The 26,371-nt window shown below is 40.3% G+C and overlaps 1 protein-coding gene across 2 annotated transcripts in view; it reads left to right on the top strand.

Annotated features, from left to right (window-relative positions):
- LOC136873771 (uncharacterized) overlaps positions 1 to 26,371 on the top strand; it is a 461,175-nt gene that overhangs the window by 44,539 nt on the left and 390,265 nt on the right. The gene's annotated exons all lie outside the window — the stretch shown is intronic.

Raw genomic sequence — 26,371 nt, 5'->3', positions numbered from 1 at the left:
AGAGAACTGTTCCCCTAAACTGTCACTGAACTCGTTCAACTTCTCTGATTTTTCTTTGCTGAGTACCCATTTGTCCAGGAAATTCATCAGGGCATCCAAGTTACCATCATCGCCCTGCGTAGTGTACCAGGCGAATTTTGTTTCATCTGGAAAGGCGCGTAAAATATCTGCAGATAAAAAGGAACCAAGCATAAAGGCATCAAACCCAAGTCCTTTAAGAGCTGCAATATTCATCTGGCAACTGTTATATATGCTTCTCAACTCGGTAGTAGTTGGTTCTGAATTTTTTCTCAAGGTGCGGAAGAAATCGATATGTTCCTGTTGCTGTAATTTAATGTTGTCGAAGCGTTCCTTCAGCTTCTGAAGTGCGATCTTGTAATTTTCCTCTGACATTTTCAGCCCACTGATGAGATGTCTGGCTTCTCCTTGTACTAAGTTCCATAGATACAAATGTTTATCAACTGGCGTAATTGCCAAATTATTATGAATTGCTGATTCAAATTGCTGATAAAATCTTGGCCAGTCTGAAAAGGTGTCAATGAAAGGTTTAATTTCAAGCTTAGGTAAGCGTGGTCTCACGATTGCAGACTGAAGAACAGTTGTTTCATTCTTTGCGTTTGATTGCTGCTGGGGAAACCTAATTTCTGTGATCTTCTTGTTTGCTATTGCAATTAGTTTTCGGCCTTCTATTTGACGGTTTTCACACTCTTCTGCATCCCGTTCGTTCGCATCGTCTTCCTGCAACGCCTGTATCCGTTTTGTGAATTTTGCTCAAATCTAGTAGTAGTTCGTGTAATCTTTGCGCTAATATTTCCATTTCGATGTCATCATATCCATCTTCGATCGCTGTTCGTAGTCTTTGAATAAGTCTACTTTCCGACGATCTGGTTGCTGTTCGAATGCGTCTTTCAGTCTGTAAAATGTTTGCATTTGAAACTGTAAACTGAGCAGTAGGTGCGTTAATATTCGTATTTTCCATGTTTCACTGAAATGAATTATGCACGAATAGCGTTAACGAAAATAACACACACTACGTACGTGGATATAACCGTATTCCTGTCTTTAACCTATATCTGTAATGTAATTGGTATTTCACTGCAACCTTAAGTTACACTGCATTCGTAAACAGTCCGGGTTTCCGTATTATGTTTTTACGACGGTTAAATCTTAAGCGTTGGTTTCGTATAGTACTGATCCTCTCAACAGAGGCTTTACACACTTGTAATATTCACTGTTTTTGCGACGCACTTTGAAACGTACACTGATGTTTCGTAACACTTCAAATGAGTCTGTTCATAATGTACATAATTACGTATATTCCTTCAAATGTATATCCGTTGCTTAAGAAATCGAATGTAAGTAGAGATCTTACTTGGGTTAGCTGGTTTCTTGTTGATACGGCGATGTTGCGTGATGCTGCTTACTGTTGTCCGTCCGCGTCTTTCTTGCCTCTGATCGTTCCACAAACGGGTTTCGGCACCATTATGTAATGTTTTACTTCATAAGAACACTGGAATGTCATAAGTTACTGATTTATTCTTACAAAGAATCATCCTCTGCTACAACATCATCAAAACATCACCATGACTACTACACTATACTTTCATGGAGTCCATATTAAGTAGATAGCAAGAGTAAGTTAACGTCCATGGAGGCTCAAACTCCTTAGCTGTGTAGCGAACAGGTACAGTCAATTAGATAATTCTCCACAGGGATGTATCAACAGTGCATCGGTGTTGGCAAAAATGTTCACGGCAAGGTCAGGGTGCGAAATCGCGTGGGGGAAGGAAGGATTCGCCCCACCGATGATTTTATCTCAAAGATCCCCCCCTCCCACACACACACACACACTAAAATTTCCAGAGGGGATTCTTTCATTATAAAATGAGGAAAATGTAACACACATATTACTGAAATCAAATTTCTACAGTGCATATTTTCATTAAAAAAACAGCAGTAATAATACACAATATAGAACTAATAGAATGAGTGCCAGATCTTGAGCAATAAAGCAACGTAGCGTTAGCAACTCTGCACGAGTAGGCTATTGTTCAAGTTTCACTCTTGCAAGTCCATCTGAAACCCAGGAATAGTTCGTCGCTGTTCGGGCAAAAGGTTATATCTGACAATGCTCTTCCCATCCATTATTTTCTTTATGACTAGTCACGCCTCCCAGCCACATATTGATATTTAGTCCATCAGAACAGTTTTCGTTTTGTTCATTTTCCTTTGCTTATGTATAAAGGGTGAGAATCGCCTGGGGGAAGGAAGGATTCGCCCCACCGATGATTTTATCTCAAAGATTCCCCCCCTCCCACACACACACTAAAATTTCCAGTGGGGATTCTTTCATTATAAAATGAGGAAAATGTAACACATATATTACTGAAATCAAATTTTTACAGTGCATATTTTCATTAAAAAACAGCAGAAATAATACACAATATATGCTTATGTATAAAGGAAAATGAGCCTTACCATACCGCACTCTAAGAATGTATGTTTGCATGACTTATTTACACACCCCTACAGTATAATGTACTTACGGTTTGTTTTCCATTACACGTTAGCATACAAAATTGAACACAACGAAAACTGTTCTGATGGACTGCATATCCATACCAGTATGTGGGTGGGAGGTGTGACCAAGTTTTAAGGAAAATTATGGATAGGAAGAGCATTGTGAGATATGACCTTTTGCCCGAACAGCGACGAATTTTTCATTGAACATCATTCTCATTATAACAACAGAATTCAAACAAAAAAATTAAAATGTACATTTTTCAGGGGGAGGGGGTAATTTACTTACAAGGGAATTGTATACCCCTCCCCCGCTGGGTACTGCTTGAAATAAACACTAGTAGTTAAGCCCTATGATGCTTCTCCCCCCCTACGCCATTCTTTTCCCTGATTTCGCACCCTGGGGAAGGCACTGTCTCAAGAAGACCGGTCCATAATCAATTTAAGCCCCCTTCTCCCGCCGGGAAGAGGGGTTTGGTTCGGTTGCTAGTACCGGTGCGTTATTACGCTCCTCACCTAGCAGTTTAGTGGATATAAATTTGTAAATTTATTAATGGGTTGTATTATGTTATTAATGTTGTTTTGAGAGAGCTATTTGAAGAATGATAAAGAGTTTTAGTCATTGGTCACCCATCCAGTGGGTGACCATGCCTGATGTTGCTTAAGTTTAAGTGCAGTTGAGAATAAGTTAATAATTGATTTGTAGTTATTAACGCGGTTTAATGGAGCTCGCATGATTTATCCACTAAGTGTACGGCTGACGCAGTAATTAATGTTACAGATACGCGGCAGTGTTTGGACGGTCGCCCATCCAAACACTAACCACGCCCGAAATTTACCATTTATGTGGTAATGGGCATTTATCTTATTTTAACGCAGGGGCTACACATTCTGCAAACTGTTTCGTTTGCATTTAATGTGAGTGTGCAGATGTAATTTGGAATAACAGCATTATTAATGGGCAGCATGTAGCGAAGTGCACCCGCCACGGGGCCCGGTTTCTGGTGTTTCTGGTTTTATAAGAAAAGGTAATTTACTGGCTAAGAAGGTACTTGGCTAGGAAGTGAGTTAACTTGGCTTGGCAGAGGAATGCGATTCTTGGTGGGGTAAGATGGTTTTGTTTTTGTGTGCGGGGTCTCGGCTACTCAATCCACCGAGGGGGCCCCGCGGGAGAAGTGGAAATTTAGTGAAAAGTTGAAATTTAGTGAGGAGTTGTAGAAATTGGAGGATTTCGGGGTCGGGATGGGGAGGGGATGGCTCTCCGGAGGGAGGCACCGTACCACATCACGGACGCGACGCATCGGCCGCGACGTCGGCGAGGAACCCACCCTACCGAATACCATCAAGTTGGGGGAGGTCGCAGGTACCTTGGCATTTCCCCTTGACATAGGGAGGGAGGTTCCATGATACATTAGGGTATTCTGCATCATGGGGACCTAGGGGGAAGGGAGGGGGTGCGTTTGAAACACCAGAAGGGTCAAACGCACTTGGCGGACCAACCTGATGGCAACCCGTTGCCTGCGTTGTGCCAGGGATAGTTTTTTAAGTGGTTCACACCACAGATAAGGCACGATCGCAGGGCACCGTGCCGCCGTGACAAATTGCTTTCCAGTACTACTGTTACTGGAATCTTGAGATGTTAGCTAGTAGACCAGCTGAACGTGAAGTTAGGCCCTTGTAGAATTGCCTCCGTACCGCTGTATTTTGACTTGGTGGGACGTGGTAGCAGTACAGAGCTTGGTTAGAGCCTCTTGGTAAGATTCTTGATACTGGTTGACTAAGAATGGTGATTGGTCACCAGGTCGGTGAGGTGAGCTATGATTGGTCGATGGAGTGCCGGGGACCAGCGTGCTTGGCTGCTGGGTCGGCCTGGGTGGCCTGAGAGCTGGGAGCTCCCGTACTTGGCGGCCATCTTGTCATGTTGTCGTCGTGGAGTCTTGGTTGGTAGGGACTAGCTTACTTGGCGGCTAGTCCTGCTGGTGTGGCAGCGAGAGACGAAGGCTCTCGGTATCTCCTTCCTTCCACATGCACCTCGATGTTAACAGCACGAACGCGTCCGGCTGCACTAGGGTCTCTATAGAGAGGGAAGACCGCCTTATTCACCACATGGCTGTGGTGGATCGTACTGCATCTACAGCAGCCACTAGAGCTTCAGTGGGTACCAGAGTGATACAGCGAACTGTAACAAATCCATTCCTGAGGGACTTCAAGCCAGACGTCCTGTAGCCAGTGGCGTATACTGAGGGCTACCAAGGCTATCGGTGAAGCCCAAACTTCAAATGAGAACGATGGAAATCTAAACCACATTATGACGTAAGCATCTGACACATTGCTCCATATACAAAACTTCAAGGCAATGAGAATGAGAGCAAGGCATCGGAGAAAGGTATTGCAGCCCAGACTCTGCGTCCCTCTCCCCGTGACCCACCTCGCGCGGCTTGCTGATGTATGCTTGATAGGACGGGGACCGGGGGGATAGTTATGCTAGGCTTCGGTCTATCAGATGATCAGATCGCCACTGCTTACGTAAGTCCGCTACACACGTTCAATTCGGCTTGTCAGTTAGAACTGACAAATCTGACTGACGCAGCGATCACATACACACGTTCAGTTTGGTGTGTCAGTTCGATGTGGTTAACTCCAAAATTTGGTCGTGCTTGTGTTTCGGAAATTGCAACTTAATGTTTTCGGACGATGAGTTATTGCTGATGTATGGTGCAGTGGCTTGTGTAATTGTGAAAAGAAGGCGTCAATTCAAGCGGAATGTGTGGGTTAAAGAATGGCTTTTAAAACGAGCCCAGTACTCCCATGTTAACCTTTTAAAGGAGGTTCGGTTTCACCCCCAAGGATTGGCCTAATTATTTGCGGATGAACGAAGAAACATATCTAGATCTGCTGTCCCGTGTTTCTCCGTTGATTTGGACATCATTGGCATTGGCATTGGGATAACAATTGATCGAAGTACCATAGTTTAGGTACATACCCGTCGTCTGCACTCATTCCACTAACCAAACTATCTGTTTTACACAGTACCTTACGAAATGCAGTTTTCAAACTGTTTATCTTCTTTGTCATTAGTGTTTTGTTGGCAAGAGGATCGATCTCTTTAACTTTTTGTACGAGCTTGTTTATAAGCTGCCTCACGTTTCACTTTATTATCATCTTTAGAGGTAAAGAAATGTAAATAAAAAACTACTTTAGCAAAGCCTGGTGTCACTTGAAAAAGGGCTATCAATGTACTGACTACGCACACGGCAAAAAATATACGGGACACTTGCCAATCACTGGTGCGCATGTGCAGAACAACTGATTTGAGGAACTAAACTGACGCTCCCACACACACAATCAATTTGGCTTGCCATCAAGCCCATGTGTCAAGCAAAAATGATGAATTTCCATCATGCCATCAGTTCAAATTTCTGGCTTGAGCTCACATCGTTTGAACAAACTTTTGCATACACACGGTCAGTTCGGCTTGTTCACATCGAATTGACAAACCGAATTGAATGTGTGTAGCGAGCTTAACAGCCATGCGTTCCTCATCGTATGTATGCTTCCTCACCTCATACTCGTAGATAACAGAGCGCTATTTCACTCCCGTTACTTCTACAGTACATCCTTGTAGGAAGACACTGCAGGGCTTCCGTTATAGGTCTAATATACCGTAGTTTCCGTTTTATAGGTAGATCTGCTAAAATGAAATGCAATCTTTCAGGTGGAGTATTCTCTTTTGTTGGTTGGAATCGAACCCGTGATCTTGGGTCGACACCACCACTGATCTCCCGAGGAAGCTAATAAACCAGTGAACGATACGTACGACCATTGGTAATGCTGCAAAATTCAAAAAATGTATGTAATAATAATAATAATAATAATAATAATAATAATAATAATAATAATAATAATAATAGGCCTAATGGTGCATGGCATCTGTATAGGTTTGGTGGTGACCTAATGAGGATGAAATGAATGGCGAAGACGTCATTAACACCCAGTCCACAAGCCAGTGGAAATTACGGTACGAGGGGTTTGATTCTGAGAACTAAACCGCGGCCATCAGACCAAAAGCAAGCATTATATCCATTTACCCACAAAGACGGACTTTAATTTGCTAAACCTTAGGCTAGCATCTCCACTGATCAGGTGTTGAGTATTGACAGTAGCAGAGGCCAGGGCAGTAGCTTCTGAAACAGCCTTGACAACACAGCAGGTTACTCCGTTGGCTATTTTCTGCAGCTCAAAACTCTTAAAAGGCTTGACATTCACTAAAGCAACCATCGAAAAGGGGCCTAAGTCTAGTCGTAGCCCACTCGTTGAACTCAGCATACGCCACTGCCTGTAGCGTTCATGCTACTAACTCCCAATCAGTGCAGTCTGTCACTTCAGTGGTGTCAAGCTAGAGCTCAATGGAGTGCGGAGTGGAGATCTGTTGTGTTCTCAAAGGAGAGTTGTTTCTGTCTTGGTGCCAGTGATGGTCGTAGGTTGGTAATGTGAGCGCGTGGAACCAAACTGACATAAAATTGCGCGGGCGAGGTACTCATTCAAACATTCACGAGCGTGTCAAGACGTATTTTTTGTATTTTATGAGCTTTTTTTTATGCTAGTGCAGGTGATTATAATTGAGTGATTTAAATTAATGACCGTATTTACGTAATGTGAATATCGGATAAACTTAAAAACATAGTGTACTGTAGTGTTCCTTATTGCAAATCAAATATCTCGAAAGGGTGTGGTATTTCATTTCATAGATTTCCGAAAGACGAGGAACTTAAAACTAAATAGTGTTTGGCAATTTCTCGTCAGGGTAATAGACTTGGATCTCTGTGGAAACCTAGTGTACATTCCACTGTTTGCAGTAGGCATTCTAAGAACTCAGATTACAGTGTGAGCACAGCACTAAAAATCCTACTTCCGAACGTCATTCCATCCGTATTTCAAGACTTTCCCGGACACAAACAAACACAATCATATCCAGGAAGACCACTTAAGAGGAAGGCTTTAGAAGTGGGAAATGAAGCTAAACCCTACAAGAAAATTGAACTTCATGTGGAACCAAGCACATCTACAACCAGTGAAGAGAATGACCCTCCACCTGTATTTATCAGTGAACCATTATATAAAACCACAGCCAGGCAGTGTTCTATTAAACATAAACTATACTGCACTAAATTAGATTTGAAACTGAAAAGAATAGCCAGGAAATGTAGGAAACAAAGTAAACACTTATAGCAAAGCAGACACATATTATTACAACTTTAAAAGAAAGGGTGCATCAACTCAAAAATGAAAAAAATAAAATAAATAAACATGGACTTGACAGTCAACTAAATAAAATGACAGGACTAGCTATGTGTATGTTGGGTATTTACCCCGAAGGCTGCTTTGATCCTCCACAGTTCCGCCAACAGCTGCCATAGCTAACCTAGGCGTCACTGAAAAAGCATACTGGGGAGAAGAGGAGTGAGGTAATTTCCCGTTGCTTTCCTCACTCAGGACTAGCTGAACAAGGTGAATTGAAAGTAAATTTCTTGATTGAGCAAATTCAGGCTAATTTAACAAATATTTGTAAAAGTGCTTACAAATGATTTGATCCTTAACTCAGCAGTGATAATTACTTTTTTCTGTTTTCAGAATCTGTAGTTACTACGTCATCAGTTTCACTGGCAATGATAGTTGGATATTTGATACATGTAGCAGAAGAAGAAACTAGCTGTGACAGTTACTTACTTACTTACTTACTGGTCGGCGCTACAGTCCTTGTAGGTCCTTGGCCTCCTTTATCACCTGCCTCCATTCATCTCGGTCCTCAGCTTTTCTTCTCCAACGTTTAACTCCTAACTTTCTAAGGTCATCCTCAACATCATCAATCCACCTTTTCCTGGGTCTTCCTCTTCTCCTCCTTCCATCAAGTTTCCCTATAAACACCTTTTTTACGGTGCAGGTTTCTGCCATTCTCTGAACATGACCGGCCCACCTAATTCTTCCCTGCTTAATTTTAGCAACAATATCTGGCTGGCCAAACAGTCCTTGCAGCTCTACATTTGTCCTCATTCTCCACCCATCCTGCTCTCTTACTGCACCGAATATCTTTCTCAATATCTTCCTTTCCCACCGTAACAGCCACTGTTCTTCTCTGGAGGTCATCACCCAGCATTCTGAGCCATACATAACTATTGGTCTTAGTACTGTTGTGTATATTTTAATTTTTGTATTCCTGCTGACATTCCTGGATTTAAACATATTTTGCAAGGCGTAAAAGCATCGGTTTCCACTTGTTATCCTCTCCTGTATTTCTACGGAGGTTTTATTGTCCTCTGTTATTATAGAGCCTAGATATTTGAAAGATGTGACTCTTTGATATTCCTTCCCATTTAATCTTACTGGGGTCCTTCCTCTTACTCCCTCTGTATCTCCCATCTTCATATATTTTGTTTTGTTTATATTCACTTCTAGTCCTAGGTCCCGTGCTTTCCCTTCTAATACTGAGTAGCTCTCTTCAAGAGCTCTTTCATTTCTTGCAATTATTGCTACATCATCAGCATATGCTATCACTTGTACTAATCTGTTCAAAATGGTTCCCCCTGGGTTGATGGGCAATTCACGGATTACTTTTTCCAATGCTAGGTTAAAAAGAAGTGTGGAAAGTACATCTCCCTGTCTTAGTCCTCTCCCCACTAAAAACTCCTCTGACAGATCTTGCTCCACTCTCACCTTGCATACCGTTGTTTTCAAAGTCATTTCTGTTAATCTAATCAATTTCCTTGGGATTCCAAATTCTTTCATAATCTTGTAAATTTTACCCCTATCTAGACTGTCATATGCCTGTTTAAAATCAACATACAGCTGATGTAGCTGTTTGTCATATTCATAAAATTTCTCTAGCACTTGTCGTAATATAAATATCTGATCCAGAGTAGAGCGATGTTTTCTAAAACCTGCTTGGTAATCCCCTAATATTCTTTCCATCCATAATTCCAATCTTAAGGCTAGTACCTTACCAAAAACCTTGTACGTTCCATCCAGCAAGGTGATCCCTCGATAATTTCCACATACTGCCTTATCTCCCTTTTTATGTAATGGGTAAATTATACCCAATGTCCAATCCTTGGGTATTTCCTCCTTTGTCCAAACCTCCTTAATCAATTCATAAACAGCCATTTCTATTCCCTCTCCCCCATATCTCAACAGCTCTGACTCCATTCCATCTTCACCTGGGGCTCTATTATTCTTTAATGCATTAATTGCAGCTTTGACCTCTTCTAAGTCTGGCTCTTTTACTGATTCCTCTTCCAATTCTCTTTCTTCCCCATCAACATTTATATTTTCCTCCTCTCTATCATCTTCATTATTTCCATTGAGTAACTCGTAAAAATACTCCTGCCATCTTCCAAGCACTTTGCTTTTATCACCCAGAAGGTTTCCATCTTTATCCTTGAAGAAAACAGCTCTTGGTTGAAACCCTCTCTTAATGTCTTTTGTTCTTTCATAGAACTTTCGTACCTCGTTTCTATCCTTCATTTCATCCAGTTCTTCGATTCTCTTTCTTTCAAAAGCTCTTTTCTTATATCTACATATCTTATCTGCTCTTCTTCGTTTCTCTCTATACTCTTCTACTGTTTGTCTTGTTCTCCTTTGAAGCATTCTGTTCCTAGCATCATTCCTCTCTTGGATTAATGTTGAACATTCCTCATCAAACCATTCTGCTCTCTTTACCAATTTCTTCTTTCCCAAGGTACTATCTGCAACTTCACTGATAGTTGTTTTCAGTATCTCCCATTTATCTTCCACTTCTCCTTTCTCCCATAATTCCCTTTTTATTGCCAAAGATTCAGCTATTTTCTTTTTATATTTCTCTTGCAATTCCTCATTTTTTAGTCCTTCAATATTGTGCTTTGCCTTTCTTGTTACTTTTTCCGTTCTTGCCAAATCTTTTTTGTCTGTACTTGACTCTAACAAGATAGTGGTCTGTATCTGCATCAGCACCTCTGCAGCTTCTAACATCCATAATATCTGATGCATGTCGCCTGTCTATGATAACATGGTCTATTTGATTTCTTGTCACACCATCTGGTGAAATCCAGGTCTCCTTGTGAATGTTTTTCCTAGGATGCCAAGTACTTTTAATTATCATCTGCTTTCCACTCACAAAATCAATCAATCTCAATCCGTTATCATTACTTACTTCATGCAGGCTTTCTTTCCCTACTAAGTGTTTGTACACTTCTTCTCTTCCAATTTTTGCATTTAAATCTCCAAGGATAATTTTTACATCATGCCTTTGAACTTTATTAATTTCTTCCTCCAATTTGGTATAAAATGCATCTTTCTTCTCATCTTCTGCCTCCTCAGTAGGGGCGTACACACAAAACACAGTTACGTTGAAGAATTTTGCCCTAATTCTCACAGAGCACATCCTATCATTGATTGGAGTAAAGTTGATCACGCTTTGCTTTACTGACTTATGTATGAGGAATCCTGTGCCATTACTGCCTGCTTTTTCTCCACTGTACATCAAAATATGTTGTCCAGACATCATCATCCCTTGCCCTTTCCATCTTAGTTCCTGTAGAGCTGCTATTTTCACTCCATACTTATCCATTTCATTCCTTAATACTTTTAACTTGCCAGGTCTCTTCAATGTCTTAACATTCCATGTTGCTAATATAATATCATTTTTCCTTCTCTTTAGCCGTTTTTCTCGCCGGTTCGTCACCAAGTTTTCCAGTCCTGCATTATTCATTCTTAAGGTATCCGTAACAGTTGGTTTTTTTACGAGGTAGGGGAGTTAACCCTACGCTCAACCCCCAACCTGGAGGACCAGGGTATCACTCTTAGTCTGGATCATCACCTTAGACCTGTCCGGCTTGGGTGGCCCTACCAGGAGCAGATGCTCCCGCCGGCATAGCTCTAAGGATCATTTGACCACGCAAGCCTCCAATAAACACCCGGCAAAATATATTTTGCCTTCGTCAAGGTGGTGATACCTTCGGGAGGAGCTGTGACAGTTGTCTACAGATAATATCCTTAAGCCTAGGTCACACTTGGCGATATTCTCGTTGCTAGTTCTCGCTCATAGTAAAATCGATACGAGAATTTATGTCACATTACATAGACTCAACCGAGACAGTATATAGAGGTACAAGCAGCGATAACATTGTGTTTCTGCGTTTCAGTAGACTAGTTTGCTGAGTTTTGTGTAATTTTCGTGGTGTTTTATAATAATGTCGTCTGTTGGATTGCGGGGTAATGTTATACGACGTTTGTTGAGACTTACAGCGCGTGAGGTCAGTCGCGAATTATTGATAGTGTTGACGAAAGAATCAAGAAAACGTAATTGGGTGAGAGACTGCATAGAAAGGGGGGGGGGGGGGGAGGTCAGCTTGAAGCCTCCAACAGACTAATGCAAGAGCTTTCTGCAGAAGATCTGAAAGCGTACCGCAATGTTCTAAGAATGAGCCCTCGCACATTCGATGACATGCTTGAAAAGATTACAACATTTACTGTAAAGCAAAATGCGAAATTGCGTATGGGGATCTCATGCAGGACAAAACTGGAAACAACACTACGATGCTTGGCAAGTGGTGACAGCCTAATGACTGCTCTGTATGAGTATTTTAGTTTTTATTTTATTTTATTCTTCTTGACCACATCTAGCGTAACCGTAAATCCCAACTCGTTTAATTCACTGATAATTTTAGAATAAGCAGTCTATACGATCTCCTTTCATGTACGGTAATAAGAAGTCGAAACGTCCTACAGGACCTCATACTTCCGTTAAATAATAACACTGAAAAGTATATTTATAAGGTGTTCTAAGCTTAAACTTCTCGCTACCGTGCACTTCCTGTATCAGCGATTACGCTGTCACACAAGGCGATGAGTCGCTGCGTGATGATCACGTGACTAGCTAGCAGCGAGAAAAGTTAAACATGTCCAACTCTTCTCGCAGCGATTTTCCTTCTTGCTGGGTTTACGGCGAGCAGCGACTTTTTTAATCACACTGAGCGATTTAAACAGCGAGTACTCGTTGCTAGCTGACTCGCTGCTATAAAATCGCCAAGTGTGACCTAGCCTTTACCTGCAACTGATCGTCCTGCAGTATGCTTAATCCGTTTTCAAGACGGAGGGAGGGTTAAGGTACCCTAACCGCTTTCTTCGGGACTTTGATACAAATGTTTTACGATTTTGTTATTGAAGCAGTACACTATCTCCCAAGCAAACACTATCTACCGATCTGTACCCACTACCTGAAAGACAGGTGTTTATAGGAACTCATGTGCAGGACCTGCAATAACGAAACATTGCCACTGTTGTTGCTGCAGAAATGACTCAAGCCTTTGTTGGACAATATTGTAAGGAATATTTCATCTAAGTGCCAAAATATTCCGTATCTGGACCGAAAACCTTTTGAACAGAGAAGTGTTAAGCTAGGCAGTGATGTAAGATTCAAATGGTGACTCTGAACTGGAGACCCATTACAAATACATTTTAAGTAATATATTTTACGTGAGTATAAACTGGCTATATATTTCCCAAACGCTTAAAAACACCTTTGTAAATCTGTAGTCTATAAATTCGTATTGACTGTGGGTCCATTCTACGACGACTCATAACCTCAAGATACTGATGTAAATAAGTTTCCAACAGGACACGTTAATATCATATCGACGGGATTATTTGCACTACAACAAAAATGGATCATGGGCAACATTCAAAACACGTGGTTTCTCCGTAAGTATCATAATTCATAATTGGCTATATATTAGCGAATTTCCACAAGCACTTGTCACAAAATCCATGCTGAACATAGGAAGACATTCAAAACTTGTGTCTAAGCGTTGCCTACGAGAACGGTCAAAGAAAGGCGATCCTAGCGGGAGAACTGAAAACTAAATTCGGTGACCCCACTTCTCATGGCTCATTTCCCAGCCTTGTATAATAGGGTAAGCAACGGGACAGAGAGTGGTTACCGAGCTTGATAGCTGCAGTTGCTTAAGTGCGGCCAGTATCCAATATTCGGGAAATAGTGGGTTCGAACCTTACTATCGGCACCCTGAAGATGGTTTTCCGTGGTTTCCATTTTCACACCAGGCAAATGCCGGGGCTGTACCTTAATTAAGATCACGGCCGCTTCCTTCCCACTCCTAGACCTTTCCTGTCCCATCGTCACCATAAGATCTATCTGTGTCGGTGCGACGTAAAGCCACTTATATACCGGTATATATGAAACAAAGACAGAGAGTGGAAATTGTTCAGTAACGTGCTTTTTACGACAAAATTTCCAGATAAAAAGAAAACAAGTGTAGGCATAATTGAGGAAGTTTATGAGTTAAACATTCCTCATTGTGATTATAAAGACATGTTTTTCGTAACAGATCAGGTTCGAACATAAAGAAAGCTTTTGAATATCATAGACGTCTGCTTTGTACTGTTCACTGCTTAAATAACGCACATGCGCATGTATCTGATGAGATGAAATTCCTTGTGGAAGATGCTCCAGTATGTGCAAAAACAATAAACGCCGCAAAGGCTGTAGTGAGGTATCTGAAAGAAAAAACACACACACGCACGCACACGCACACACACACACACAGAGAGAGAGAGAGAGAGAGAGAGAGAGAGAGAGAGAGAGAGCGAGAGCTTCAAACAATGATACAGAAAGAAGTAATTATGAGGTGGAATAGTCTATATGATGTTACAGTCCGTTTTTAAAAGCAGCATGAAAAAATTGTTGCATTGTTGTAAAATCATAATGCCTTCCAAAAGTTAGATGGCTTCAATTATAATGTTGCAGAACAGATGATAACTTTCCTTAAACCATTCACAAATAACCTGGAACATGAAATAGTCCCAGCAATTCACTTAGTACTCTTGTGGTTCCATAAACTGTGGCAGCACTGCTCAGTGGTGTGAATCAGACTGTGAGGTATTTATTAATGGTAGACTTCTGCAGTTTGTCAGTTAAGTACAGTAATATGCATATAGTCATTACACTAATATTATGAGCTCCATGGCTAAATGGTTAGCGTGCTGGCCTTTGGTCACAGGGGTCCCGGGTTCGATTCCCGGCAGAGTCAGGAATTTTAACCTTAATTGGTTAATTTCGCTGGCACGGGGGCTGGGTGTATGTGTCGTCTTCATCATCATTTCATCCTCATTACGACGCGCAGGTCGCCTACGGGAGTCAAATAAAAAGACCTGTATCTGGCGAGCCGAACTTGTCCTCGGACACTCCCGGCACTAAAAGCCATACGTCATTTCATTTCACTAATATTATGCTGAACTTTGATTTTACTTTCAGGAAACCCGTAAGATAAATATCAGAACTCACAAGCTTTTAAGTGAAAAGGTACAAGTCTCAACTGTACACAAAATAGTCACATTACAATGACCACCGTTTCGCCACCTGAAAATGTTAGAAGAAGACGAAAGGAAGGCCGTAATGGGCGAAGGCAGAGGCATCTGTATATCAGGTTCGTAATATCATTTGCGTCCGCCTTTGTGGTGTAGTGGTTAGTGTGATTAGCTGCCACACCGAAGGCCCGTGTTCAAATCCCGGCTCTGTCACGAAATTTTTAAAGTGGAACGAGGGCTGGAACGGGGTCCACTCAGTCTCCGGAGGTTCGATTCCCACCTCATCCATCCTCGAAGTTGTTTTCCGTGATTTCCCACTTCTCTAAAGGCCACGGCCGTTTCCTTCCCCCTTTCTTGTCTTTGGATAGAAAACCTTGAGCTAAAAGCAATTTGAGGTCTATACTTCTCTTTGTTGTAATGGCATTAATTTGCACAGTTTACACAGAATGTCTTTGGTATGGCTAGTAGTGAAATATATGGTTTTGGTTATGCATTAATAATGCGTAGTTAGTTTCCGTATATAGAGCAGTAGAGTACGCTAGCCAGGAGGAATACACGTAGCAGTACGCGAAATCCATTAACCATTTCTCTCAGTACAGTGTAGAAACATAGTATAAAATATGAGTTTAATTATTGACAGTTTCGTGCCAAGTCATGACTTCACCATTGACGCAAAAGCGTAATGTTTCGAGAGATAAAGGTACTCGAGACAAGCTTAACGGAGTACGGCTAAAAAAAGACGAAAGGAGGCGAGCAGACTGAGATAGCGCGTGAAGAAGCGAGTATCAAGGGACAAGGTCGAACGAACATGGCTCGTCTCGCATTTTAAAAGCAAATTCGGTCATAGCCATACTGGACCAATATGAACCGAGCATGTTTTGCACGTCAATACTACTGATACGATATTTTTGTTACAGAAAAAAAAAAAAAAAAAAAAAAAAAAAAACAGACCAAAATCTTGCGAAACACTTCGGGTATGTTCGACTTTTTACAGCATCTTCGCCATAAACAAACACAAAACTTCATCTGGATTTGTACAGCGGTTTTTAGATGGATGGATGGATAGATAGACAGACAGACATTGTTCAACACACTAGAGGAAAAATGAAATTAAATGGCGTATGGCTTTTAGTGTCCGCCTCTGTGGTGTAGTGGTTAGCGTGATTAGCTGCCACCCCCGGAGGCCCGGGTTCGATTCCCGGCTCTGCCACGAAATTTGAAAAGTGGTACGAGGGCTGGAACGGGGTCCACTCAGCCTCGGGAGGTCAACTGAGTAGAGGTGGGTTCGATTCCCACCTCAGCCATCCTGGAAGTGGTTTTCCGTGGTTTCCCACTTCTCCTCCAGGCGAATGCCGGGATGGTACCTAACTTAAGGCCACGGCCGCTTCCTTCCCTCTTCCTTGCCTATCCCTTCCAATCTTCCCATCCCTCCACAAGGCCCCTGTTCAGCATAGCAGGTGAGGCCGCCTGGGCGAGGTACTGGTCATACTCCCCAGTTGTATCCCCCGACCAAGAGTCTGAAGCTCCAGGACACTGCCCTTGAGGCGGTAGAGGTGGGATCCCTCGCTAAGTCCGAGGGAAAAACCGACCCTGGAGGGTAAACAGATGATGATGATGATGATGGCTTTTAGTGTCCGAGGACAAGTTCGGCTCGCCGGATGCAGGTCTTTCTATTTGAGGCTCGTGAGCGACCTGCGCGTCGTACACTAGAGGAATTCCAAGTCGACAGAAAAACAAGGGAATCGATCACACACATTCTTCTTATTCTCCTTCTTCCTCCTCTTTTCCCACATCTGTGGGGTCACGGGTCCAATTCGTGTCGCACATATGGATTTGGCCATGTTTTGATGAACTTCCTGAAGCCAACCCTATATGGAGGGATGTAATCACTATTGCGTGTTTCTGTGGTGGTTGGAAGCGTAGTGTGTTGTCTGAATATGAAGAGGAAAGTACTGGGACAAACACCCAGTCTTCGGGTCAGAAGAATTAATCAGACGCGATTAAAATCCCCGACCCGGCCGTGAATCGAACCCGGGACCCTTTGAACCGAAGGCCTCAATGCTGACCATTCAGTCAACGAGTCCGACCGATCAACAAACTCTAACCAACATAATATCAAAAGTTAAATATCTGAGCTCTTCGAAATCAGAATCGGAGTCCGACAAGTAGATGGTTTATCCTCACTACTATTCAATATAGTTTTGGAAAAAATTATTCATAGGTGAAAAAGAAACTAAAGGGCTAAATATAGGCAGACTTCTTAAAAACAAAATTCACCTTGACTGCTTAGCTTTTTCAGATGATCTTGCAATTCTTTCCAACAACAAACAAGAAGCACTCCTGTCTATAAAAAAAAATCATGATATAGCGTCCAAAACCGGGCTCCAAATTTAATTTGATAAGTCACAGTATATGAAAGACAAGTCAGTATGCGATTGTTGGCATTTGGTGTGCTTTAGATCCAGGTTAAGTATGTTAAGGAACAAGGATTACGAAGTAAGCAACTGTGTATACAAGGACTGAAGCGGAATCTGTTGTAACGTAAGGTCAGCGGTTTCTTTTTCTTTTTTTCAGAACTATCTGTTGTAACGCTCATCTGGTGAAGGCAAAGTCAGGGTAGGGCTAGATTGGTTGTTTTGTAGGTAGATTCTTGTTTATTATTATTGTTACGGAGTTTTGTGGTTTTGCAGAGGTGAAAGAAGGTGCGGGCTGGAATAGGTCTCACCTACAGAAGCACGAAAGATGAATTAAAATTTTAACAAGGTTATATTTTCAAAACTTAACAATGGTAGCATAGAATTTTGAGCATACAACAAATAACAACAAGTTAAATCAGGTACACAATTTAAAGAATATTTAACCGGTTTCCACTAGGGGAAATAACAAAGACGATCAGGTATACAGCCGCTGTACCAAAAACCAGTTAGGTGATTTTTACATATATTGGGCTACGGCCCGAATTCATTAACTCTTGAGCTCTCAGCTCACAATTACAAAAGCTACAGGGCAGAAAACCCCTAAGTACAAGGAGCACTTGCTCCTAATTACAATGTTAAAGAAAAGAGCAGAACCGCTCTCAATATTACAAGCCTATCAAAGGCTACAACCTTCACTTCAGACTGCTCTCAAGGCACACTAAGAAACAGGGGTATTTGATACCCAACCTACAGGGCCTTTACATGAGGAAAACAAAACATCAGATGAAATTACTGGCCCATAATACAAGATTGAATGGAGGCGATAACTTGCACTCCTACACCAAGTTTTTGTCCAAAAAAAAAACCTATGTGGCGCTAGGCCGATGATACAGGGGCTAATCCCAATCTATGGAGGTGACAAGTCGGCATATAAGTTTAAGACTTTAAGAAGGAAAAGAAAAACGTTACGAAAACATAGTCATCTCAAATTCAAAATGAAGGGGAGTTCGAGAGGGTGAAGCACTCTCTATCCCCGCTTTACAGATTTGTAATTTGTAGATAGACAGAAAAGAATTTACATTTTAAAAGGGTAGGTTACATACTAAAGGTTTCGAACCCTCCCCGAGAGTTAAACTGCTGAGCTAGCAAGAAATGAAGATGTTAACAGGCCATTACCTTGTAGATGAACTGCTGCTTGGAGAAAGAGGCGCTTCCCACTCCCTGCTACATATCCATACACTAAGAAAGATGTTACAGAAGTGGCCCCGAGACAAGAAAATCAGCAGTTTATATACCCTCGTGGAACATTCGAGACCTTTCATGAATGATAACAACCCGCCCACAAACTTTTATTGGTCGGCTAAAGATTACAAGTCAAAACTGAAGAAGAAATCTAGGATTGGTGGAAAATTAATTTAGAAAATTTAGGGTTGGCTGAATTTAAAACTGGCGGAAACAGAGATCAATATTGCCAACCCAAAAAATGAAAGAAAGAAATTTAACAAAGAACAAACTTATAGATACAAAATTTCTTCAAAAACAGTTCGTTCACTTCGCACCAGGGTGCACAGTTATAGTTTTTAAGTAGTGACATCTAGAAGAGAATGTCCACACTTCTTGCTACAGAGAAAACAAACACAAATCGAAATAACATAGTTCAGAACACTTCAAAATTTACAGTAGTGACATCTTCCAAGAATCCTTTGATTTAATACAGATTATAAAGTTCAGAGTTTCTCCTGTAGAGAGGTTTCAACTGGCGCAATATTTGAATTCGCGGCGTGGAGGTGTACCGTCCGGTACAATTATTATTATTATTATTATTATTATTATTATTATTATTATTATTATAGGATTATTGCTTTGTGAACATGTATCTGGGCTGGAAGCCTGTTAATAAATACCAGTACCAGTATATGAAAGAAACTAAATCAAGATTCGACAACCAACCAGCAGTCCAATCACCAAATTCGAAAAAAATTAAGTATCTATGCAAAATTGTTCTGCCGGTAGGGATAAAACAGGAAGCGAACAAAGAACTGCTAAACTTCAAAGAGCTTACAAAATTACTGCGTAATTTATTTTCAGAAGATCTTGGAGTATTTTCTACAACTTCGATGCATGCATTTTGCATACAGCTTTTTGGATTCCGTACTGGACGGGTGATCTTGAAATAAGCGCAATTTTCTGTCAAACCGTTTAGGTCACAAGTTACAAGATTGTGAGCAACTGCAAAATGACCTCGATAATGTTGTGAGATGGACAGCAGGAAATGGTATATTGACAAACGGGGTTAAAAGTCAGGTTGTGAGTTTCACAAATAGGAAAAGTCCTCTCAATTTTAATTACTGCGTTGATGGGGTGAAAGTTCCTTTTGGGGATCATTGTAAGTATCTAGGTGTTAACATAAGGAAAGATCTTCATTGGGGTAATCACATAAATGGGATTGTAAATAAAGGGTACAGATGTCTGCACATGGTTATGAGGGTGTTTAGGGGTTGTAGTAAGGATGTAAAGGAGAGGGCATATAAATCTCTGGTAAGACCCCCAACTAGAGTATGGTTCCAGTGTATGGGACCTTCACCAGGATTACCTGCTTCAAGAACTGGACATAATCCAAAGAAAAGCAGCTCGATTTGTTCTGGGTGATTTCCGACAAAAGAGTAGCGTTACAAAAATGTTGAAAAGTTTGGGCTGGGAAGACTTGGGAGAAAGAAGACGAGCTGCTCGACTAAGTGGTATGTTCCGAGCTGTCAGCGGAAAGATGGTGTGGAATGACATTAGTAGACGAATAAGTTTGAGTAGCGTCTTTAAAAGTAGGAAAGATCACAATATTGAACCCTTTACCTTACCATTCCATCGTTGGTCGGCCACCGCTGCTGCAGTAGAGCAATATCGAACTCTTAAATCTTGGGGTCGTAGCGGGAATATTTCGGTCACGATCTTAACCAAACGATGGGGTTCAGAGTAGAGCCTAACTACTTGAAATGAGGAGCAAATATGTGCTTACTAACCTTTATTGAATCAATTAAATGCAAAAAAAAAAAAAAAAAGAAAAAAAAAAAAAAGAAATATATATATATATAAAACCATTGATCAAGAAAAATTTAATTTTTTAATGTTTCAAACGCAGTCACATTGCATGGCGTTAGTTTATTAGGTATAGTATCGAAGAATTTTATTCGGAGAAAAGTAGAAATATCACAGATTAGTGGACAGCGAAAACTAGAAAAATGAAGAGAAACCTGAAAATCGGGCACCTATTGATCCAAACGATAACCGAGAATTAATCCACACGATTCGTGGAAAATCTGACCTTCAACAAGTAGAATTCAAGATTTACTTTGTCCCCTTCTCCGGGGTCGCTCAGTCGGCGGAGCGAAGAGTCCCAAAAGGGTGGACTGTTCGCAGGGCCGATTTGCTATTACGGGACCGACCTTCCAAAAATTTCTATTTACAGGGCCATTGGTGACTGGATAGGAGACATAATGTGAAATAAAAATCAGAACAAAATAACCACATCATTTATTAAAATATAAAAACAAAACTCAGTCTGGACAAAGCACCAAAAGAAAAAAAAAATGTTTTAACATCTTTTCAACATAATTCAATTGCTTGATCTTCTCATTTACAACTAACTATAAGTCCTTGACATGCTTTGTCGCTTCATAGGATTCAGTAATATCTCCAATGAACTCCAACCGAAGCAATTCTCTGTAACATTGATTGATCGTGCAATTAGTGATACCGTCGTACTAACATCAACAAAACAATGCCACACTGAACATGAAAATAACTATTTCTCATTACTGTTTTCATCTTCACATATTTTCGTTAAATAATTTTTACTTTAACACATCTGCGACAAATTTTCTATTTAAATTGTATTCGCATACTTTGAGAAAATTCTCTTGAGAAATCCTTCCTAACTCATTTTTTTCCACACCACTGAGAAATTCTTTACAACTTATTCTCGAGGAATTCTATTCAAATTATTTTTGTGAAATATTTTATAATTTGAGAAATTTTATACAATTTTGAGAAATTCCTTTGAAAAATTCTTTGAAGAATTCTTTGAAAAATTCTTTGGCGCATTTCTTCCCTCTCACAGACTTCGCTCGATGGTATTCCTTTATAAATTAAATCAACAATTTCTATCTGACTAGTATTCTATGGATGGATAGAGCATCACGTAACACCACGCGTAATCAACAACAACAACAACATCGTTGACCAATAAATCACATAAAAATATGAAAAGAATAAGCATTCCTGAAAAGACACGAATAATATTCACGAATAACTCAATCACACGAACTGTTTATAGGGAAATTTATCATACAGTTGAAATCATATTTTATTATTATCATCATTTATTATTATATTCTCCTCTCAAATTTTATTGAAGACCCTTATAGCATGAATCGATCATAATAAGAATTCACTAAGACTGTTGTTACAAGACGACACAGGATGACTAAATTGATCTCGAAGAAATAATTATCACCACCATCATCAGAAGGATGCGTCTGTGAGCCCCAGGAAAGGCTAATAATAAGCAAGTCGTACGTTATACAATATCGGTTGTTGAGCGAAGGAACGAACTATTATTAGTCCCCAAATATTATCAAATCACTATAAATCACTATCATCACTATAATTCACCATAATCATTATGACTGACATGCACCCTAGTGGTCCCATATAGTCAATTTCATCATAAAATCTACTATCATAACGCCGTACATTTTTATTCTCAACAACCAGTCAAATACCCGACTTTCATTATTATTATAATGAATTATTTTTATTCCTCCTATTATGGCTCCTAGAAACGTCTTCTCGATGAGCTGCTCCTAGTACACGTCAATTACCATCCCTTCCGATATCAATTATATCACATAAACTAATAGTTCATTAAGACTTCGATTTACTGGTATTTACTCTTATATTTAATTTCATCCTCCTCGTCGTGATTATTATGACCACATTTTAATCTTATTATTATTATTCTTACTTAATCGTACATGACCTCATGTAACTCATTGACAACTGGGATTACTCATCTTCGAATCAAAAACACAAACATTGTTCTAAGGAAATGCAAAGATAGAAAATGTAGAAACCATAAATTAAAGAATACATGAATACTCCACCATCACCATTTAAATACAACATTTCCAAAAGAAACTACACTGCTCTAAGCAAGAATACAATCTACTATTCATCTACCGAAAGAGAAGAAATTTTACAATGGTACTTAAGGTTCCGATGGAAATCCTTGGCGTCGGGGTGCAACTATGGGCGTCGGCGTCCTCTTCTTCCTCTTCGGAGGCTCATAGATGTACAAGGTCATCGCGCTGGCGTGCACACTTTGGCTTAACCCATGATGACTACGGCTATGAACAGCAGCGTTGTATCACTCCCACAACGTTCCAGAAAATTCCAGGATTTTCCTCTCGTTCGTTGCATGCTGTCGGTTCCTCTTCACAATGGTAGCTGAAACTAAAATTTTGTATAAGAAAAGTGGTTCCACACTAGTTGTATTCTATTAAATTATTTACGACACTTAACTGGCACAATGATGTACGATCAGGTTCAGTTGTACCCCAAGCTTCAAATTCCGAGCACATTCACAAGATTACAGTGAGTCTTGAAGCTGACGGAACATTATTACTAGTATTTCGACGTTCTATAAGCCAGGTTTCCTTTCGAATATTCGCTTTATATAGCTCAATTCCCTTACAATATCCAAAGAGACACTCCATGAATTTCTACTGCAACACTCGGCTAAGCGAGCGCACGAACTGTCTGTGGTTTTTCAAGTTCCACCCGGTGAAATGTGCGGCTGTAACACTTCGCTCTATACCGAATTAGGCTGATGAAAAGTTAAATTAGCACTCAAATTACATAGTGGCTGTGCCATACAAGAAATAGGCAGAAAGTAACCATATCTGCGAACGTTCATCTTCTTGCTAGATGGTTGAAATTATACGATGTTCTTCCTGAAGACTGTCTTACTTAACTTCTCCTCAGAGACTCTTCCGTTCGATTCTCTCGTAGAAACTAAACTGTTCTCTTCAGATTTTCCTTCGAGACTTCTCCTCGAATTCTTTCTAGAATAATATGAAGACCTTCCAGCACCTTCTTCGATGTTCATTGGCTGTTGACCTCCTTGTGACGTAATTCGTCCTTCACACCGGCAAGCAGATTTATCCAGAGTATCCTTCCCCTCTCGGCGGTCGGCTCGCTAAGTGACGTAATGCGTGACGTGGCGACCTTCACCAGCCTGGTGACATAACACGTCCGCCTGCAACGGCACGGCACGGTAACAGCTGATGTATGCTTGCTTGTAACTCAATGTTCCGTAACAAAAATTACTCCAGCTTCCCCAAATTCAATCAGGCACCATTTAGACGGGTACAACTTTTAATTAAGGTTATCCACCAGTCAAACATCCTATCGGATATGAGAACACCCGCCGAATGGACCCTTAATCGAACCAAATTGACTATCAGTTGCTTTGGATAGGTTGCGAAATACTACTGGAAAGCATGGTGTTCACTACAAGTTAACAGCAGCATTCATCATTGAAAATAAAATTCCACCATGTATTGCCATCTCGTGACACCCTTAAGTTATAGAATAATCCCGATGCTGAAACGTGCATCACCCAAACAGCTGTTCAAGAGGAACCAACAACAACTCGATCCGAGGGGATCTTGCGTTACGTCGTTCTGAAGGAACAAAACTGCGAAATGCAGGAAACACTTATTCATCACGCATTTAGAAGAAACGCTCAACACTGAAGTTAAATAAAAAGTGATAAATCACTTGAAAAATAGTATTATAAAACCAACTTTCAGGTTATAAACGGTTACGTTAAGCTTAATAAAATTACAAGTCCACATGGTAAAATAAAATCAAACATCTAGGAATTCTTTCCTTTACACCAATGACTACCATTACAGATCCGTCTACTTATTGTTTGTCCCAACAAACTAACTACAAAGTTATTGATCGACCACAATCAACTATTACAAAATGAAAGAACGAAAAATTGAAAATAAAATATATTCCCGGCTGACGAATCAAACCTGCATTCGTAACTCAAGTCTCACATAAATAAACTAAGTGTCAGCAAGCACACTAGCAAAGCAATCGGACGTCTGAACGACAAAAGAAATACGTCCGTAACTAAAATAAAATATTGAAGTTCAATGAACTCGCATGGCAAACTGCAGTAAATCTCAATCACCGTTAGCTCAGTACCCAACATTGGACAAACCTCACGTTCATGCCACTAGTGGTTCCATAATCTTAGGTAAACACCTTCCAGCTGGTAAGGGCTGTCGAAACATGGCCTCAATATTACTTAGCTAACACTCTTCGCATTGCATACACTACTGCAGACACTACCATCGTTCAAGTCACTTCGCAAAAACGCCAAATCTAAGACTTGAGTATATACAGACGACACCCTAAACCTATCGTCGGGCCTACATAATGTCTACACACCCTAACACTAACCTCTATGTACTCATACACCTTCCTAAACCTATCGTTGAGCGTAAACTGGGACGTCTTATCATCAGTATACTCCTAGGATAACATGTGACGTTCTAAATCTATTGTCGAGCGGAAACTGGGTAGTCTACGTTTCCTCTAGAATGTAAGGCGAAATCATAATTTCAAAAACACTCTTTGATATTTTAGCTGGAAACCTTGTCGAAACTTTAGCACACAATGAAACAAATCTTGCCACTGAATGAACGCAAGTCGGGAAATGTAACTAAGTCCCTATCTTGTCAATAGAACGTGAAATTGAAAAGTAAATACTGCGTGGCAAGCAATCCACAACTCAAACACGATCTCGACATGAGCAATGAAGTTTGGAAAAATAATAATGACTTTCAGTACACGTCTAAAATTACGTGAATATCGCCAAAACAGTAATCATCACCACCGCAAAAATCCATACTATAATTCTAGGGTGAGGTCCAAACTTTGCCTACCATCTCACTATTCCAATTCTCGTAATATATGAAATTTACTGAATTGAAATTTGTTATTACAATCAAATAACACCAACTGTGTATTCAGAATGCTCTTCTACCTTTGAGGTCGCCTACTATAATATTCATTATGCTGAATTTACCTAAATCGTTACTTGGACTTAACTGCCAAGAGCTACAATCTTCTACAGAATTGTTTTTCACTAGGAGATCTTGACTTGAAATCTTAATGTGTATCACAAAGTACTCATTTCGAACTAACCTTCACCCGGTCAGCTGTTCCGGATTGTTAGCGGAATTTCACTACAGCCTGCCTCAGAAATATTACATTTAATATGCAGCCTGCCTCAGAAATGTAACATTTAATATACAGCCTGTCTCAAAAATTCATCTTCATCGCCTATCACGGCGGCACTACTCTTTAAATACAGGCTTCCTCTGCCTTCAATATCCATACAACTGTTCTCTCAACAAAGCATTCCGGCACAATCCATTTCTTCCTGTTTCACAACTTTCCACCTCAATACTCCCGTGACGAACAAAGTTATAAGAATCCTTTCCATTCATTTTTATTTTTACTACAACTTTCGTACATTAAGAATACAATAACACACCGTGATTTCCTATATCACCGACATCCACAATGTCACAAAATTACCTTCCCACGAAAAAAAACATAACTTTATCAGACTTCACTGGATTTCGAGACGAACGTAAATCTTACTGAACATATCTGTTAAATACACTTTTAACATAGAAAAATTTTATCCCGCGGTGATTATTATTATTATTATTATTATTATTATTATTATTATTATTATTATTATTATTATTATTATTTCGACAAAAAATTCTGAACTCAAACGATATTCGCAATTACGGCATTCACCACTGTTGTATACAAGGAACTTGGTATACAAGGCACAACATAAAAGTTTATTGCTTCAACAATTTTATACAATATGTACATGAAATAGAATGAAACTTTTCTTCAAGCTTGTTGAGTTGCACACGTTTAATGTTAATAGAAGGTAGTAGGCTGAGGGCCTGAATAATATTTACATT

This window comes from Anabrus simplex, chromosome 5 (genome assembly GCF_040414725.1).
Source record: "Anabrus simplex isolate iqAnaSimp1 chromosome 5, ASM4041472v1, whole genome shotgun sequence".
In the NCBI taxonomy this organism is placed as follows: Eukaryota; Metazoa; Arthropoda; class Insecta; order Orthoptera; family Tettigoniidae; genus Anabrus; species Anabrus simplex.
The sequence above is the reverse complement of the archived record's forward strand: the minus strand, read 5'-3'. Positions and strand labels throughout refer to the sequence as shown.